This window comes from Macaca fascicularis, chromosome 9, assembly GCF_037993035.2.
Source record: "Macaca fascicularis isolate 582-1 chromosome 9, T2T-MFA8v1.1".
In the NCBI taxonomy this organism is placed as follows: Eukaryota; Metazoa; Chordata; class Mammalia; order Primates; family Cercopithecidae; genus Macaca; species Macaca fascicularis.
Genome location: NC_088383.1, coordinates 27,216,370 through 27,235,446, shown reverse-complemented (window position 1 = coordinate 27,235,446; position 19,077 = coordinate 27,216,370). Strand labels below are relative to the sequence as shown.

The 19,077-nt window shown below is 42.6% G+C and overlaps 2 protein-coding genes across 10 annotated transcripts in view; one reads left to right on the top strand and one right to left on the bottom strand.

Moving 5' to 3' along the window:
* APBB1IP (amyloid beta precursor protein binding family B member 1 interacting protein) overlaps positions 1-8,393 on the bottom strand; it is a 128,968-nt gene extending 120,575 nt beyond the window's left edge. For all 6 annotated transcript variants that reach the window (XM_065520428.2, XM_074001257.1, XM_045399714.3 and 3 more), the window contains exon 1: positions 8,286-8,393. The gene's annotated coding sequence lies outside the window, so the exon portion shown is untranslated. The remainder of the gene's footprint in view (positions 1-8,285) is intronic.
* A 540-nt stretch (positions 8,394-8,933) lies between these two features.
* The window catches only part of LOC135965039 (uncharacterized), a 44,773-nt gene continuing 34,629 nt past the window's right edge, over positions 8,934-19,077 (top strand). For 3 of the 4 annotated variants that reach the window (XR_012417541.1, XR_010577879.2, XM_074001261.1), the window contains exons 1-2: positions 8,934-9,031; positions 18,815-18,943. The gene's annotated coding sequence lies outside the window, so the exon portion shown is untranslated. Of the gene's footprint in view, positions 9,032-17,353; positions 17,629-18,814; positions 18,944-19,077 lie in introns of all 4 variants that reach the window. The other variant, XM_074001262.1, reaches the window with a different exon arrangement.

Here is a 19,077-nt window from a genome sequence, read left to right as displayed (position 1 = left end):
TTTTTACTGTTAAGTCTAATTTCAAACATATTAAATTTATTGACAGGTAGATAGATAGATAGATAGATAGATAGATAGATAGATAGATAGTCACCCAAGCTGGAGTGCAGTGGCGTGATCATAGTTCACTGCAGCCTCAAACGGCTGGACTCAAGCAATCCTCCTACCTCAGCCTCCCAAGTAGCTGGGACTATAGGTGTGAGCCACCACACTGGGAAGGGGGCCATATCTTACCCTATTTTAGTTACACATGCCCCCTACACTGGCGTGGGGTTGGCCATCAATAGACGTGTGGTGAAACTGGAAAAAGTTCCAATTATATTACATTGAGCAGAGTCTGATTCAGTTGAAGTGTATGTTTCAGTACTGTGGCCCACTCTATAAACCCGGTCTTGAGGAACAATAAGTACTGTTCATTTTAGCTTGGGCATTCTGCAGTGGTCTCATGGCTGTCTTTTCACCACACTGCACAGCACTTACCCACATTCATGGCCCAAGCAGCTTCAATCCTGTGTGTTGCTTACAACAGGGGAAATACAACGCCACAGAATGAGTAAACACATGAAGAAACAGTCTTGGTTTGCTAAGCCATACCGTTTATGAAATTTAATCAGAAGGAAGCCATTATCTTAAAAGGAAAACAATACTGCATCCAAAACCTAATGAGTTCATTGCCCTACCTGTCACTTGTGAATGTTATGTGATCAGTAGAGATGCATGAGTTTGTCAATGCTATAAAAACAGTGGCCTTAGGTAAATTTACTGATTCAGTAACCTAATTGTGATAATACACTATAATATGATGTGAAATCACCTGAAAAAGATTTTGTGGGATTCCCCGCTTCTGCCCCCACATAACTAATTTGTTCTTTTCTTTTTGAAATGAAATCCTAAAAACACACTTGAAAGACTGAACTTCTGCCCCATGGAAAACAGTCTACCAGGTGGTAATGAATAGCTTTTAGCAGCATTCTACTGAATATTACTATTTCGTTATTACACTGGCTTGATAGCAGTTAATAACTAAGATAAATGAAATGTCAGCTATCTTGATCGCTGGTTACTTCCTAACCACTTTCAACTTCCAAATATCTTAACAGTGTTATCCAACATTCTTCAACAGCTTCTAGAGAATTGTTAGCCCTGCTCTAACACTTGAATCCATTTGAAATCCAGCTGTGTAAGGGGGAAACATTCCTATCTTCCAAATCTGGTTTGGATTTTGAAAATATGAACATTTTAAACCTCCAGGCACAAAAAACTTCTTTGTGGGAAAGGTCTCTGTCCTCCCTTCTCCAGAATGTTGTTTTCAAAATGCACAGTCATGGAAGACTTGTATTTCATAATGTCTACATCACAGGTCAAGAATGTATGTGGTCAGCCATGGTGGCCTATGCCTGTAATAGCCCTTTGGGAGGCTGATGCAGGAGGATCACTTGAGCCCAGGAGTTTGAGACCAGCCTGGGCAACATAGCAAGACCTCATCTCGGTTAAAAACAATTTAAAAAATTTTATGGATGGGGCTTTTAAGTATTCATTTCTTGCTTTCCACTTCTCAAAAATAATTTCCATTGTTTTGATTATTATGGAGGTAGAACATTGCTGATTAGCCAACTATATTCTTATTTTACCTACCTAATAAAGATTTCTGGTCAACTCCTTCTCCAAGTTTTGAAAGAATAATTAAAGGTTTTAGGGTTGCAAAGACTTTGTTTTATATCCCCTTTTCTTTCCGTCTTTCTTTGTTTCTTTCTTTGTTTCTTTCTTTCTTTCTTTTTCTTTCTTTCTTTCCTTCTTTCCTTCTCTCTTTCTCCCTTCCCTCCCTCCCTCCCTCCCTTCCCTCCCTCTCTCCCTCCCTCCCTTCCCTCCCTCCCTCCCTCCCTCCCTTGCCTCCCTCCCTCCCTCCCTCCCTCCCTCCCTCCCTCCCTCCCTTCCTTCCTTCCTTCCTTCCTTCCTTCCTTCCTTCCTTCCTTCCTTCCTTCCTTCCTTCCTTCCTTCCTTCCTTCCTTTCTTCTTTCCTTTTTGTTTTTGGACAGAGTCTAACTCTGTCACCAGGCTGCAGTGCAGTGGTGTGATCTTGGCTCACTGAAATCTCCACCTCCTGGCTTCAAGCAATTCTCCTGCCTCAGCCTCCCAAGTAGCTGGGACTATAGGCGTGCACCACCACACCCAGCTCATTTTTGTATTTTTAGTAGAGATGAGGTTTCACCATGTTGGCCAGGATGGTCTTGATCTCTTGATCTCATGATCCGCCCACCTCAGCCTCCCAAAGTGTTGGGATTACAGGCCTGAGCCACCACACAGCCTATGTCCCATTTCTTAAACTGTGTAGCCTTGGGCAAATTTCCTGAACTCCCTTAACTGCCATTTCGAATTTGCAAAATAGGAGCAATAACAGTATCTTCTCAAATAGTTACCCTGCTCTTAACCTTATATACGATAAGCACATCAATATTCCCAATCAATACTTCATATCTACATCTAGAATTGAACTTCTAATCATCTACCCTCCAACTTGCCCACTTTAGTTGATGACAATTTCATCCTTCCACTTGTTTAGGCCACAGACTTCGAAGTCATCCTTGACTCCACTTTCTCAAACCCCCCACATTCCTTCTGTTGGGAAATCTTGTTGGCTCTACCTTCAAAATATACGCAGAATCCAACGCTTTGTCATGGGTTCCTTGCTTTCACCTCTGCTCCCCCAGGTTTATTCTCGAGCAGTCAGAGTGAGCCTTAAGTCAGATCATGTTATTCGCCTTCTCAGAATCCTGCAATGGCCCCTCCATTTCACTCGGTGTGAAAGTCAAAGTTTTATAATGGCCTCTGGAACCCCACATGATCTGCTATCTCCCTGCCTTTCTCATACTTCTCCAACCACATCTATTTCTCTCTCCCTTGCTTATTTACCTCTAACTACGTGGACCTTCTTGTTGCTTCTCAAATCCCCAGATATGCCCCTGCCCTACAGCCTTGACTGTTCCCTGTGCTTGGAACACTGTTCCCCCAGATAGCCACTTGGTTAACTCCATTGTCTCCTACAAACTTTTGCTGAAATCCTCTCAATGAGGCCCGGCCTGACCCCTTATTTCATATTGCAACTTCACCTTGCTTTTCATTTACTAATACCTATATTATTGACTTATTTATTATGCTTATTGATTAGCATCTGTATCTGCCCACCAGAATACAAACTCCATAAATGCAGACATCTTTGTCTCTTGTTCACTGACATTGCTTGCATCTATCATAGTGCTTAGCAAACATTTTTGACTGAAAATGATTGAATCGTATTTAAACTGGAGATCTGGTCGCGCACAGTGGCTCATGTCTGTGATCCCAAGACTTTGAGAGCCCAAGTTGGAAGGATCACTTGAGCCCAGGAGGTCGAGACCAGCCTGGGTAACAAAATGAGACCCTGTCTCTATAAAGAACTTTTTAAAATTAGCTGGGCATGGTAACACGCACCTGCAATCCCAGCTACCTGAGGGGCTGAGGCAGGAGGATTGCTTGAGCCCAGGAGGTTAAGGTGCAGTGAGCCTTAATCATGCCACTGCACTCTAGCCTAGACCCTGTCTCAAAAATGAATGAATGAGTGAATAAATAAGTAAATAAATAGTGGTGATCACTTCCTAGGTTATATATTCTTTTTTTTTTTTTTTTTTTTTTTGCCTCCTTTATTTGTTTTCCTCATATAAGTTACTTTTTTTTTTTGGACATGGAGTTTCACTCTTGTTGCCCCAGCTGGAGTGCAATGGCAAAATCTTAGCTCACTACAGTCTCTGCCTCCCAGGTTCAAGTGATTCTCCTGCGTCAGCCTCCTGAGTGGCTGGGATTACAGGCATGTACCACCACACCTGGCTAATTTTTTTGTAGTTTTAGTAGAGACAGGGTTTTACCACATTGGTCAGGCTGGTCTTGAACTCCTGACCTCAAGTGATCCTCCTGCCTCAGCCTCCCAAAGTGCTGGGGTCACAGGTGTGAGCCACCATGCCCAGCCACATATTGTTTATTCCACTTAAAAATCATAGTTATTTACTGATGATTCTTGGTCACTTTATCAATGTCTAAGGTAGCACAATTTCTGTGGTACTTACTATTAACTATTTCTAATACATGTTGTTTTTATGCTATTCAATTAAAGTAAGCTGTCTTTACTGAACAGCACACACTACTTGTGACCACCCAGAGTCGGTGGGGAACCTGACACCAGTCTACCATGCCAGTGTTCATTAATCCCCAGTTTGACACCATCCTTTACAAATGTATGTACAGGCTTCCTACAAGCTTTGTAAAAATTAGCACATTCAGAAGAATGATCACCTCTAGCTGAGAAATGGGGAAATGTTATTGGAAGGAGACCAGGAAATGCCTTGGAAAATATTCTACTTCTTAAGCTGGGTGATAGGTACCTAGATGTTGGCTTTATTATTATTTGCTATGATTTATAGGTATACATCATCTTTTGTAGATATGAAACATTTCATAATAAAACGTGAAGGAAGAAATGAATCTAGTCATGATTCACTTGCTCTAATATCATTTTTTATTTCTCTCCAGTTTGATGTGATGTAGCTGTCTGGATGCAAACCTTCCTGTCAGTTTGCGGAAACACAATTGCCGGGTGATTTAGCGTGTATCCCCCATCCCAGCCCACAACCATCTCACTGATGGGTCTATGACATGAGACTAAATAAAACAGATCCCCAACAGAATCAGAAAAAAATATTAAATTCACTGCTTTGTTGATTTAATCCACCTAGCCGGCTGTCACATGGGATTAGAATAAAATAAACACAAAAATGAAAACACACGATTGCTAACAAAGCAGATTCTTTTTTCAAGACACATGTAAAGATAATAACTTCAAAGTTGATTATAATGTCTTGTCTTCCCAAGAATAACAAGACAAGTTATTTCTTGGTTTCCTTCTATTCATTCTTCTCCCCTGACCCTGGTTGGGGGAGACCAGGGACCCCGATATGTAGTCCCACAGCACTCAACTCTAGTTCCACATGGAATTCTACATGTCCTCTTACATCTAGTTACATCTCCTCTTCCAGACTATAAACTCATTGTGGAAAGGCCCCAGGTTTTTTCATGGGTGCTACTATCAGATGGCCCAGTTCAAACAACAGCTCTGTTTCTTACTTCCTGCGTAAGTTTCTTACCCTTTCTGTGCTTTCATCGTGATATGACGATTAACAAGATGACACATCTAAATTAGTTAGTACAGGGCCTGGTAGCATTTATAAGTAAACATTATAATAATTATTATTTACTATTACTATATGATGATCAAAGAGAAAACTGAGTTGACAGAGAAGAAAGAAAATATTATTCAAGTTCATGGTCAATGCTCAGGAAATGTTTGAAAACTGAGTCATGGAATCAAGCTCCAGAATATGTGGGATAATAAGAATGTTACCTCTCTGCTTGCTCATGCCTGAGGTTTGGGACCAGTGGAGCCAATGGGATCTCAGGGGCTTGTGACATTTCCATGGTACCACTCAGTGAAATTAATATATTCTGCATATTTAGTCAACATCTTCAGAGTCCTCATTTTGGAGTCACAAACTGGCTAGGAAATGATGATGCAGTGGTGGCAGGTCACATCTTCCAGCCCCCCAAAGCAGTCCTCAGGGTCTGCCCTTCCACACTGCAGGTACAATCTAGTCTCTTTAACTGGGTATACGTGTAAAGGTATTCCTTCATGTGGCTAGTTCTCTCTTTTCAAGAGAAATCTAATGATCACTGTTCCGGATATCTAGCAGTTTTCTCTAAAAGTCATGTTTCTCATGATAATTAAAAGTGTGATACATATTAAAAAATCCCCATGCAACCAGTGTAGAAACCTTACACCTTAAAGTCTGGCATTTATTATGTACACGAGTTTATAATAAATGCTTAAGCTTTAAGTGACTTGCCTCTTAGATGACATCAGTGACATAAAACACACGCATACATTTTCATACTGAGAAAATACCAGTCGTGTTAATAAAAATTGTTGTATTTTGAGGTGAGAATTCCTAAGATCACTCTAGTCCCCATAAAATAAACTCATGAGGTCCTATAAAATTGTAATGATTGTGGTCCAATAGGCTCTGGCAGGCAGACAATTTATTATAAGATTTGTGGACTCACTAAAATGTTTTAATTAAAATAATTAATTAAAAATAATTAAAATAAAATTGAAGAGAATTAGAAGTAAATGAAAATAATAATGCTCTTTGAAAGTAAGATGGCTTAAAGAAAATTCAAAGTGGCATATCAAACAGACATTTATGGCAATGAACTTTAGAAGTAGCTCATTCTAATATTAATATGGAACTATTTAAAACTTTCATTGATGAGTGAAAAAGGGCAAATCAATAATGGATAACTGGAGAACATTCTTAGGATATAAAAATACAAAAAATGTAATAAATACTATAAAATCTAGTAAGTATTGTGTTTAAGATTTAAAGTAATGCCATAAAGTAATTCTTATTACAAAGTTATATTTCTTGAGAAATGGCAATTGAAGGATTTCAAAATATTATATTGACCTGTTCAAGTTTGGGCTCTTTCTTATCTCAGTTTTCAAATAAGACGAAAGTTTGCCTTTTTATCTATAGGCCAGATATTGACTGTGCTTTTACAGGAACTTCTCAGAAACAAAAGACCTCAAAGATGTTGATATTTCAGAATGTAAGAAAATCTGTTATCACGATTATAATTATTTTCTCCATTTTAAAAAAATTCATTATCAGCAATTCTAATGTTGCCAGTATTCCAGTTGGGACCAGTTCAAAGAATTATAGCAACTCCTCAATTGCTATTTTAAGGACAGACATAATGTAGTCCAATCATCTCATTTTACTGATGTTATCTGAAGTCCAGGGAGAAGTCATGCAAGTTAATCAAGATAATCCTTATCTAGTTGGGGCAGATATAAGAGCCAGAACCCAGGTCTCCCAAGTGCTAAGAAAAGACACAAACATGAGTAATTATTAATAGTTCAGGAATTAATAGTTTCAGTCATTATTAATAGTTTAAGGACACACATTATTAATAGTTTAAGGATGAAGTTAAATTTCTTAGACCTTTCACAACACATGTTGAGCAGACAGGAAATGCCACTAGAAGACGTTACAAAGTATTTCTCAGCAGATCCTTGCTAATTTCGCCAGCCAGCATCATCGTCCTGGCCCATGTGCCATCCATTATTCCAGTGAGGCCAGAGGGAAAATCGCTGCTCTAGGTTTATGAAAAACGACAAACTTTTCTTTTCTGAAATTTCTGTCTGGAGACCCAGATTTTAAAAAGAATACTAGCTAGTACCAGCGCCTTTGTTTAAACCACGTTATGCCACCAGAAAAAAACATCTCGAGGCGTAATAAACTAAGGGGCCTTTTTCTTCCGTTACTTTCCTCTAGTACTTCGTCTCGTTAAGGATCGCATGAAAAGTTCTTTTTGTACCGCTGTGCCCTGAGTGGCTCTAGGAAACACATTTCACGTTCCACAGAGGTATGAATGCTAAGAAATATCTTCCTGGAAGGAAAGTAAGAGGTACACCAGGCTAGGTCTTTGGCGGAACACCTGCGCAGAGATTCTTGGAGCCAACGGGACACCCTAGTTCGTTTCCTTCATTCTATAAAAGGCCCTCTGAATATCCATTTCAAGCCAAATTACGAAACTTATGCCTTGTGTCCAAATCTACCTTTATGGTATTTTAAAATGAAAACGAGAATAATTCAGGGGAAAATGTTGTTTTTAAAAAGAAGAAAGAGTTGTCCAAAAGTTTTAGAGGAAGGAAACTCTCTAAAATGCATCAGACGGCGAGCCACACTCAAATTCTCACACGGCTGGCATTTAATCTACAGTGCCCGAAAAGGCCCCTCAAGAATCCCTCCAGATTAGGGTAGATTAGGGCTCCTGGACCTGCTGACCTGCTGACCTGCTGGACGTGCAAGAGCTCATAGCAGTTCCCCGTTTGACCTTGCAGCAATTTCCTGGGCAGGAAATCTGTCAAATCTGATGCAATAGCTCGGGAAAAGGCAAGCCCGAACCCCAAACCCCCACACCCCGACCCTCGCGAGCCGAGTCCAGTGTGGAGATCAGCGGAGGGGACCCTGGGGACCCGCTGTGCTCGAGGGCCACGCCGGGGGGCGCGCGTTCACGAGGCCAGAGCCTGGAGCAGCGCCCGGCATCGGACCCCATGGGCTTGACGAACGGGTTCCTTACAGCCCCGAGGGGCCCGTGCTGGCGCTCCCAGGGCTCCCGGGACCCGGAGCGCCACTTACCTCGACTGCTCTGCCAGGCGCGGCGGGGCGCGGGAAGGCGGCGGGACTCTGGCGGGGAAAGCGAAGTGCGGTGCAGACGGCCGCACCCGGGCTCCAGGTCGCTACCCCGGGCAGGAAGTGCTGTCAGCCCTGCCCTTCCCACGCAGCGCGCAGACGTGTGGCGCTATCCGAGCTGCTTTGCTCCGAGGTGCAAGGAGGGCCCCTGGTTAGAGACGGTGGGACAGACAAGCATTCGTGTACAGGACTCCGAGTTAGGGGCTGCTTTCTCCAACTCTTGGAGTCTGCGCCTGATTTTCTATCCCCCAGCCCACCCCTACTACACAACAACTTTGAAGGGATTTTTTTTTTTTTTTAAAATTCTGGGAAACGTTGCGCCTTCCTCTCTCATCCCTCCCCTACCTGAGCCGCGCACGCCCTTCTCTCAGGAGCGTCTCCTGGCGAATGGACCCATTTTGCAGCCTAGATGCAAGAGGGACTAAGGGACTTGGGGCCAAGTGATGGTTCCACCAAAGACTGAGAGGCCGATTTATGTTGCAACGGTCTGCCTAAGTGTTTACTTTAGCACTTTCTGGGCTTCCTCTTTTGGGCCGATTGTGCAAGGCTTCCCGGCCGCCTGCAGCCCGCCCTCAGGGGACGTGGTGCAGGGCTAGACTGGCAACACGCGCGTCCCGGCCCGGAGTTCAGCTGTCTCTCGGGTGGGAGTGGAGGAAGGGCACACTGGGCAGAGGCCCTTTCTCAGCCATCAGGTTGGTAACCTCACCCTCTTCCGTCCTCCCCACGTTTAAACACGCTCAGTTGGCGGGCCGGGGTGTAGAGGAATGGCACTATCATGCATTGCTCGTAGAAATCCAAAATGGTCTGAACCTCGTGGAAGAGAATTGAGCAGTATCTATTTAACTTATGTATGGATTCGCCTTTTGACCCCGTCATCCCACTTCCAAGAGTGTAAAAACGAAGATCTGCTGATGAAAATAAGTAACGCACACGGCACAGGGCACTCATGGACTCACTATTTGCAATAGCAAAGGACTGGCTGGAAATAGCACCTGTCAGTTGGGAGTGGAGTTTCCTGAGAGAAAGTTGCTGGAGAGATCTGAAAATACGGAAGTTAAAATCAGTTATGATTTGTAAATGCGGTTGAATAACCCTCCTCTTCTCCTTTACAGCTGTGTTTTCAAAGGCTTATATGTCGGGGAAGGTGGTGGAGATACAAAGAAAGAAATTAGACGCATGTGTTAATTAGGCAATTTCAAATAGTTCTGTCATTTATTTAATGAGAAACTGTTTCCTAAGCACCTACACTTCTAAGAACAATGAAAATAGAGGGAACAATTTCTGCTCTCATGCATGGTGCGTTCTATTTGGTAGACAGCAGACAATAAACAAATTAATATTTAACATGTCAAGGAATGTAAGTGTTTTTGAGGAAAGTTAAAAGCTGAGGGACAGAGAGTGATGGGCACGGTGATGGAGTGGCTATATTAGGGTAAATAAATGATAAATAAATAAATAGAATATAAAATTTCTCTTATGATTTTCTTGATAAGTTTCTTTTCTGTAGCTTTCTTTATTGTAAAAATACAGTATTTATTTAAATATATATAATATGTGTTAATTGACTGTTTATGCTATCAGTAAGGCTTCTGGTCAACAGTAGGCTATTCGTGGTTAAGTTTTGGGGGAGTCAAAATTATACATGAATTTTCAACTGTGCGGTAGTTTGGTACTCCTGAAACCTGGCATTGTTCTGTTACAGTAGGTAGCTAGTCAGGCATGAGCAGGGCAGGAGAGGGCTCCCCTCATCCCCTACCAGGAATGTCAGGTGACCATCAGGTGATGATCAAGCGGTTGTTATCTCTAAAATAATAATTGGACATAGCCAATTATTAGCCTTACAGATAACATAGTCGATTAACACATATTATATGTATTAAATACTGTATTTTCATAATAAAATAAGCTAGAGAAAAGAAACTATTATTAATAAAATCATAAGGAGAGAAAATATATTATTTATTTATCCTAATTAATATAGCACCAGGGAAAGGCAGTCTCCCAATAGATAGAAACACCTGAAACTGGTGTTTCTGTCTGATAAGTGACACTTGAGCTAGATCTAAATGGCATGAGAGATTAATCCACATTGGGTTCTTAGATGGGAATATTCCAGGCCGAAGGAACAGCACATTCAAAGACCCTGAGTTAGAAGAGCACTTAAGATATTGGAAAAACACCAAGAAAGTTAGTACGGCTGAGCAGAATGAGATGGGAGGGACAGATAGGAGATGGGATCAAAGAGGAAATGGTGCCCAGATTTTGTGTTATTTGGGAGCTGTGGAAGAGAATTTGATGTGAGTGAGATGGAAAGCCAGTGGAAGGTTCTGAGCAGAGTTGTAAGTGCCACATAGAATGTAAAATCAAACAATGAGAATGACTTTCGTGGGGCAGGGAAAGTGGTCAAGGATCAGATTACCTCTTTACAAAGTAATGAGAAGGGGCAGCCATTCAGAAACTTGGGAAAGGATTCTAAGAGAAGGAAGAGCAAGAAGAGGGGTTGAGATAGGAACACAGGAAGTTCAAAAGAAGGCAGGCCAGTGTGCCTGGAATGTTCTTAAAGAGTAGGGCAGCGATAGTGGATGGGGACAGACAGGTAAGCAGGAACCAGAACAAGCAGAACCTTGTAGCCAGTGTTGAGAACTTCAGGTTTTATTCTAATTGCAATGGGGGGCTACTGGAATGTATTTAGCAACTGAGTGCAGGATTTGACTTAAGCAATAAGCCATCCTGCCAGTTGGTGATTGTTTGGAAAATCGATTGAAGCAAGAGAAGAGAGATTGCTCAGAGGCTGTGGTCATAGTCCAGATGAAAGATGATAGTAGCTTTATTAATATTCTAACAGTAGAGATGGTGAGAAGAGTTTGGAATCAAGATATAGTTTTCAAAATAAAACCAAGGCTTGGCACAGTTGCTCGTGCCTGTAATATCAGTGCTTTGGGAGGCCAAGATGGGAGGATTACTTGAGGCCATGAGTTCAAGACTAGCCTGGGCAACGTAGCAAGACCCTGTCTCTACAAAAATGGGTGAAAAAATTAGCTGGGCATGGTGGCTTATGCCTGTGGTTCCAGTTGCTTGGGAGACTGAGGCAGGAGGATTGCTTGAGCCTAGGAGTTCAAATCTGCAGTGAGCTATGATGATGTCACTGTACTCCAGCCTGGGCAACAGAGCAAGACTATTTAAAAAAACAAAAACAAAAAAACAAACAGAAAAAACACCTAGCACAGTAGAACCAATAGCTTTTGCTGATGAGTGGGCTGGGAAATGGGGTGGGAGTAAGGGAGTGGCAGAGGGATTGGAAACTGAATGGAAACCGGTATGATTGGAGTTATGGAAGGTCTGGTTAGAGGTAAGGTCAGTAAGGGCAAACCATGTTGGGTCAGTGGAGTACGCCAAGAATTATTTTCTCATCCTAAGAACAATGAGAATATATTAAATAATATTTTAAGCTGGCAAATGATGGGATTTATGCTTCAGGAAAATCACTCTGGCTATAATTTGGGGAACTGATCAGCTGAAGAAAAGAATGGGTGCAGGAAGACTTCTGAGCTAAGTTGGGAAAGAAAATACAATTGGCCTTTGAGCTACTAGCAGCAGAATATATCTGAGACATGGCACCAGAGTATGTTAGCTTTGGTGAAACCATATGGGTCTGTAGCGACCTGATTTCTTGCCTCCTCAAAAGCAAGAATTCAACTGAGGGGCATAAGGCAACTGAAGAGATTGAGGCAAGCTTTAGAGCAGGAGTGAAAGTTTATTAGAAAACTTTAGAGCAGTAACAAAAGAAAGTAAAGTACCCTTGGAAGAGGGCCAAGCGGGTGACTTGAGAGAAGCGCGCTGTTTGACTTTTGACTTGGGGCGTTACACACTGACATGCTTCAGGGTCTTGTGTTCCTCCTCCCGATTATTCCCATGGGGTGGGCTGTCCACGTAAGCAGTGGCCTGCCAGCACTTGGGAGATGAGCATGCGCAGTGTGTTTACTGGAGTTGTATGCATGCTCACTTGACATGTTCTTCCCTTACCAGTCAAATGTTCCTGGAAGGTCATTTGCCAGTTAAACTCCACCATTTTACCTCTTAGTGCACATGCTTGAGCCCACTCGCCCAACTCCTGAGATCTTATCCAGAAGATGCTGATCACCAGTTTCAGGTGTTTCTATCTATCGGGAGACTGCCTTTCCCTGGTGCCGTCTGCGATCAATTATTATTTTAGAGAGACAGTTAACAATCCCCTGACCATCACCTCATAGTCGCCTGACATTCCTGGTAGGGGGTGAGGGGAGCCCTCTCCTACCCTGCTCATGCCTGACTAGCTACCTACTGTAACAGAACAATGCTAGGTTTTAGGGGTACCAAAGTGCTGCACAGTTGAAAATCCATGTAAAACTTTTGACTCCCCCAAAACTTAATTACCAATTGCCTACTGTTGACCAGAAGCCTTACTGATAACATACAGTCGACTAACACATATCATATGTATTAAGTACTGTATTTTTACAATAAAGTAAGCTAGAGAAACTATTATTAACAAAATCATAAGAGAAAATAGATTTTCTATTTATTTATTTTTTATTTATTTTCAGAGTCAGTCTCACTCTTTTCCTGGACTAGAGCGCAGCGGTGAGATCGTAGCTCCTTGTAACCTCAAACTCCAGGGCTCAAGGGATCCTCCTGCCTCAGCCTCCTGAGCAGCTGGGACTATAGGCATGCACCATCATGTCCAGTTAATTTAATTTAATTTAATTTTAAATAATTTTTTGTAAGATGAGGTCTTGCTATGTTTCCCAGGCTTGTCTCAAATTCCCAGCCTCAAGCGATCTTCCTGCCTCCGTCTCCCAAAGTGCTGGGATTACAGGCATGAACCACTGTGACTGACCTCATATTTACTATTTATTTAGTGAAAGTGGATCATCATAAAGGTCTTCATCCTCATCTTCTTCACGTTACTCAACTTTAGGAGGAGGAAGAGGAGGGGCTGATCTTGCTGTTTCAGGGGTGGCAGAAGCAGAAGGAAATCCAAGTATAAATGGACCCATGCAGTTCAAACCCATGTTGTTCAAGGATCAACTGTATAATGGTTTTGACTAGGTTGGCAGCAGTGGAAATGGGAAGAAATGGGTGAACCTGAGAGATATTTAGAAGGTAGTTGGCCAGAGATTAAGAGGACTGGATATAGGCAGAGGGAGAAGAGTGGGGGAGGCAAGGATGACTCCTAAGAATCAGGTTTATGTGATGGTGGCTGACAGTCCCATCATCAAGATGGGGAACTCTGGAAGAGGAGCATTTGGGCAGGGGAAGATAGTGAGTTTTATTGCTTGCAAGTTGAATTTGACAAATCTTTAGGACATCCAAGGGGAGACTTCAAGTAGAGAATTGTATATAAGAATCCTTTGCCCAGAGAAGTGTGGTTCAGAGTTAGAGATATACATTTTAAGTAATCATCATATAGGTGGTGATTTATGAGTTTGCATAGAGAGACGATGGTGTGGGACGGAACAGAGGCCTCAGGCTAAGCCTTAAGGAACTCCACTGTCCAAAGCAAAGGACACAGAGCCCACAAAGAACACAGAGGGAAGAGCGTTAAAGGGGTGGATGGAAAACCAGGGGAAAGTGCTGTGGAAGCCACAATGTGGGAGGATGTGGTCAGCCATATCCAGAGATGTTGCAAGGACAAGTTGGACAAGACGGCAACATGGTAATTGGCTTTAGCAATGTTAGTGACCTCAGAAACCAATTGTAATAGCGTGATGGGGCTGGAGGCCAAAGTGGGTTGAGGAGAAAATAGGGTGTGAAAAAATGAAGATGGTTAGCAAAGCAACACTTGTCAATAGTTTTCCTATTGTATTGATCTGTTCTCACACTGCTAATAGAGACATACCTGAGACTGGGTAATTTATAAAGAAAGGAAGTTTAATTGACTCATAGTTCATCATGGCAAGGGAGCCCTCACAATCATGGTGGAAGGGAAATGAGGAGCAAAGTTACGTCTTACATGGCAGCAAGCAAGAGAGCATGTGCAGAGTAACTCCCATTTATAGAACCATCAGATCTCATGACACTTATTCACTATCATGAGAACAGTATGGAAGAAATGGTTGCCATTATTCAGTTATCTCCACCTGGACCTGCCCTTGACACGTGTAGATTATTACAATTCAAGGTGAGTTTTGGGTGGGGACACAGCCAAACCATACCACCTATGAAGAGGGGAAAGGGGACAGGGAGGCAGTGGTTGGGGGATATGAAATTGAGGAAGATTTTATTTATTTACTTACTTTATTTTTATTTTATTTTATTTTATTTTATTTTATTTTATTTTATTTTATTTTTAGAGACAGGGTCTTGCTCTGTTGACCAGGCTGGAGTGCAGTGGTGCGATCACAGCTCACTGCAGCTTCTAAGTCCTGGGCTCAAGCGATCCTCTCACCTCAGCATCCCAAAATGCTGGGATTATAGGCATGAGCCCCACTGTACCCAGCCGTTTATGTATTTTTTAAAATGATTTTCAAACAGGAAGAATTGAGATGAGAGTGAGGAGTTGACATTAACAAGAGAGTAGAAATAATTGATGGTGAAAAGTTTTCAAGATGGAGGAAGTGGGTTGAGTCCAAATGTAGGTAAATGAATGGGCCCCCAGATAAGAGAAAGGAGACCTCCTTCATTTTACTGGAAAGGCAGAAGGGTGGGTTTGGAGTAGATAAGGATTTTCTTTCATATGGCTGTAAGATAAGGAAATTCTAATCTAAAGCCTCTGTTTTCCCTGTGAGAAGCAGGGTCATCTGCTGAGAGTGAACTATGAGGTAGGCCAGGCATGAATTTGGGGAGATGGAGAAAGTTTGATAAGGTCATTGCAGAGAATGGGAGAGAGAGATGATCAGAAACATGTTATGGGATTTCCAGGCAGACTGCGCGTCCGTTTGAAACTGGCGATCATGAATTAAGGTGGAAGCCATCTGCTCGGTTGTGCCTCTCTCCTGCAGGGCTAGGTTTGGAGAAAGTGTGGCCGCCACGGGAGTGGCCAAACAAACCAGATGGAAGGATAGGAAATTGTGGTCAGAAGGTAGGCAGGGTGAACTTGCTTCTGGAGGTAGTGAGATAACGGGTGCTGACGTAGTCCAGGGGTGACCGTGGGCCTGCGTGGCTGAGATGACCAAGGAAATGAGAGGCTAAGGGGCTATGTGCATAATCCCAGCTAACTGTTTAAGTCAGTCAGTATTGGGGTGGCCACATCATTTATTATCTCAAGACTGGGACACTTTTGAGAGTACCAAATCTCCAACTGGATAGGAAGCTAAGAAACAGTTGTAGGCCACGTGCAGTGGCTCACACCTGTAATTCCAGCACTTTGGGAGTTCAAGGCAGGAGGATCGCTTGAGTCCAGGAGTTTGAGACCAGCCTGGACAACACAACAAGACTATCTCTACACAAAATAAGAAATTAGCTGGGTGTGGTGTGTGTGCCTGTAGTCCCAGCTACTCAGGAGGTTGAGGTGGGAGGATGGCTTCAGCCTGGAAGTCTGAGTCTGCAGTGAGCTGTGTTCATGCCACTGCAGTCACCCTAGGTGACAGAGCAAGACCCTGTCAAGAAAAAAAAAAAAAAAAGACAGAAACAGTTATAATTCATGACTGTCTCAGGCAAACAGAATGATGACAGGATTTAAGGTCATCTTAAAGGGTGACAGGGAGTCACGTGTCAGGGTTTTGAAATAAGAAAGCAGAACTGGATTGTTTAGTTAAGTGGCATGAGCCTCAAAAGGGAAAGCTTTTTTCGTTTGCTTTTAGTTTTGTTTTTAATAAAAAGATTAGTCAATTATGATTTGCAAGTAGCAGTGAGGAACATGGAGAACAACAAACTCACCTTCCAAACTTAAGGTGGCTGGAATTTAAGAGAATAAACCACTTTGTTTTGAGAAAGCTGCAGTGGAAATGGTGTCCTCAGGGCAGAGTTAAAGCCTGAGGTTAGCAGAACACTCCAGAAATAGCTTCAAGATACAGGAGTGGCAAGAAAGAGTTTGGGAGGTGGGGAAGAGAATGACCCATGGGGCCATGAACACAGATGAAGAGCCCATCATGAAGATGAGGGTGTGGGGGAAAAACCCCCAGGTGACTTTCTATTTGGAGAGTGACCAATGAAAACAGACTTCAGTCAGACGCAGTGGCTCACATCTGTGATCCCAGCACTGTGAGAGGCTGAGACAGCCAGATCACTTGAGGTCAGGAGTTTGAGACCAGCTTTGCCAACATGGTGAAATCCTATCTCTATTAAAAATACAAAAATTAGCGTGGTGGTGCATGCCTGTAATTGCAGCTACTCAGGAGGTTGAGGCAGGAGAATCTCTTGAGCCCAGGAGGCGGAGGTTGCAGTGAGCTGAGATTGCATCACTGCACTCCAGCCTGGGTGACAGAGCAAGACTCTGTCTCAAGAAAATAAAAGCAGAATTCCTTAGGTATCTTGAAAGAAGATGGCTAGTGGCTAAAAGATGTGTGCTATGGAACTGTAAAGAAACTCAGTCTACATTGAGTTGGAATTTGACTGTCTCACTACCTCATTCTGTTGGCAAGACCATCAAATCCAACATGTATTCTGGTCAATCTCTTCCTGGCCAGATAACATTCACCTTCTGTAAGGGGACCTGGGTTGACTTGAAATCAGAATCCTGCAACCTTTTTCTTTTTCTTTCTTCTTCTTCTTCTTTTTTTTTTTTTTTAACAGATACTTTTTCTTTAGTTTAGCATTTTATAAAGCTTTGTCCATTTATTTTATTTGACTTGACCTCAATTGTAGTTGATATTAGTTTCTGATTTAAATATCTAGCTTATTTTTAAAAATCTAACTTGTATGCCATCTGGAGTAGACTGTATTTCCCAAAGATAGCCGTGGCCACATCTTCCTTTCCCATTAAGAGGTAGGATCTATTTCTCTCCCTCTCCCTTGAATGTACTTTGACTGATAGAATAGAGTAGAAGTGATGGTGAACATAGCACTTAAATCCTGCCTCTTCTGGCCTTGAGCAGTCATGAAGAAGTCCTGACTACTACGTTGGCAATGAAGCCACATGGTGGGGCATGGAGGCATCAGATGTGAAGTGAAGACACCATTTTCAACACCCAGCCCCAGGAAGACTTCAGATGATTCCAGTGCCAGCTGTTCTCTAAATACAACTGCATGAGAGACCAAGGGAGAACCATCCTGCTGAGCCTCATATCCCTGAGAGATGATGATAAATGGCTGTCTTAAGCCTCTAAGTCAATGGTCTCCCAGGGACTAAGTTCATGGCACCAGGGACTGGGTTCGTGGAAGATAATTTTTCCAGATTGGTGGGGGGTGGGGGGGATGGTTTCAGGATGATTCAAGTGCGTTACATTTGTTGTGCACTTTATTATTATTACATTGTAATTTATAATGAAATAATTATACAACTCGCCATAATGTAGAATCAGTGGCAGCTCTAGGCTTTTCCTGCAACTAGATGGTCCCATCTGGGGGTGTTGGGAGACAGTGACAGATCATCAGACATTAGATTCTCATTAGGAGCTCACAACCTAGATCCCTCACATGCACAGTTCACAATAGGGTTTGTGCTCCTATGAGAATCTAATGCTGCCGCTGATCTGACAGGAGTCAGAGCTCATGCAGTAATGCAAGTGATATGGTTTGGCTGTGTCCCCATCCAAATTTCATCTTGAATTGTAGCTCCCATAATCCCCACATGTCATGGGAGGGACCTGGTAGGAGGTAACTGAATCATGCAGGTGGGTTTTTCCCGTGCTGTTCTCATGATAGTGAATAAGTCTCATGAGATCTGATGGTTTTATAAGGGGCAGTTCCCCTGCACATGCTCTCTTGCCTGCCACCATGTAAGATGTGCCTTTGCTCCTCCTTCGCCTTCTACCATGATTGCAAGACTTCCCCAGCCACGTGGAATCATGAGTCCATTAAACCTCTTTTTCTTTATAAATTACCCTGTCTCGGGTATTTCTTAAGGGCAATATGAAAATGGACTAATACAGTGAGTGATGGGGGGCAGCTGTAAATACAGATGAAGCTTCACTCGTTTCTCCACTGCTCACCTCCTGCTGTGTGGCCTGGTTCCTAAGAGGCCACGGATGGGTACCAGTTTGTGGCCTGGGGCTTGGGGACCCCTGCTCTAAGTGTTGGTTTCTTCACAGAAGTAGACACCCAAGACACCATCTTGGGTATTTGTGCGTCTCACTTTTTCTGTCACAGTCAAGTTTCAATGCTTTAAATTTTTAAATATTATAAACTGGCAATAAAAAATAACTCTGCTCATGATTTCGATTTTAACCACATCAGGGATATATAATTAGTATATTTTTACTAATTACATGTTTTACATATAGTGAATATATTTTCTCTTGCCTGTTAACAAGATCCTCCCTCTACCTGCCTCCTTACCTGCTACTTGTCCCTGACCTTTGTTTGAAGCCAACTCTTCTTTCTCTCACACACTCCAGAGGTAGTCAGCGGGAGGAGAACGAGAAAAGAAAGGATGAAGACCAGCAGCAGGACGAGAGGAGTGGAGAAGACATGAGAGAGTTCAAGAAGGCTTAGGAGAGAATCTTTGATGGGGAGCTAAGAGCAAGGTGAGGAGAAAAGGGTTCGAGGGAAACTGCAGGATATGAGAAGGGTGGAGGTGAGAAGAAAGGGAGGAAGGGGGTTTTAAGAAGTATGGACTTGGTCTAAAATTAAATTGGCTGCTGGTTTCTTTGCACAGACA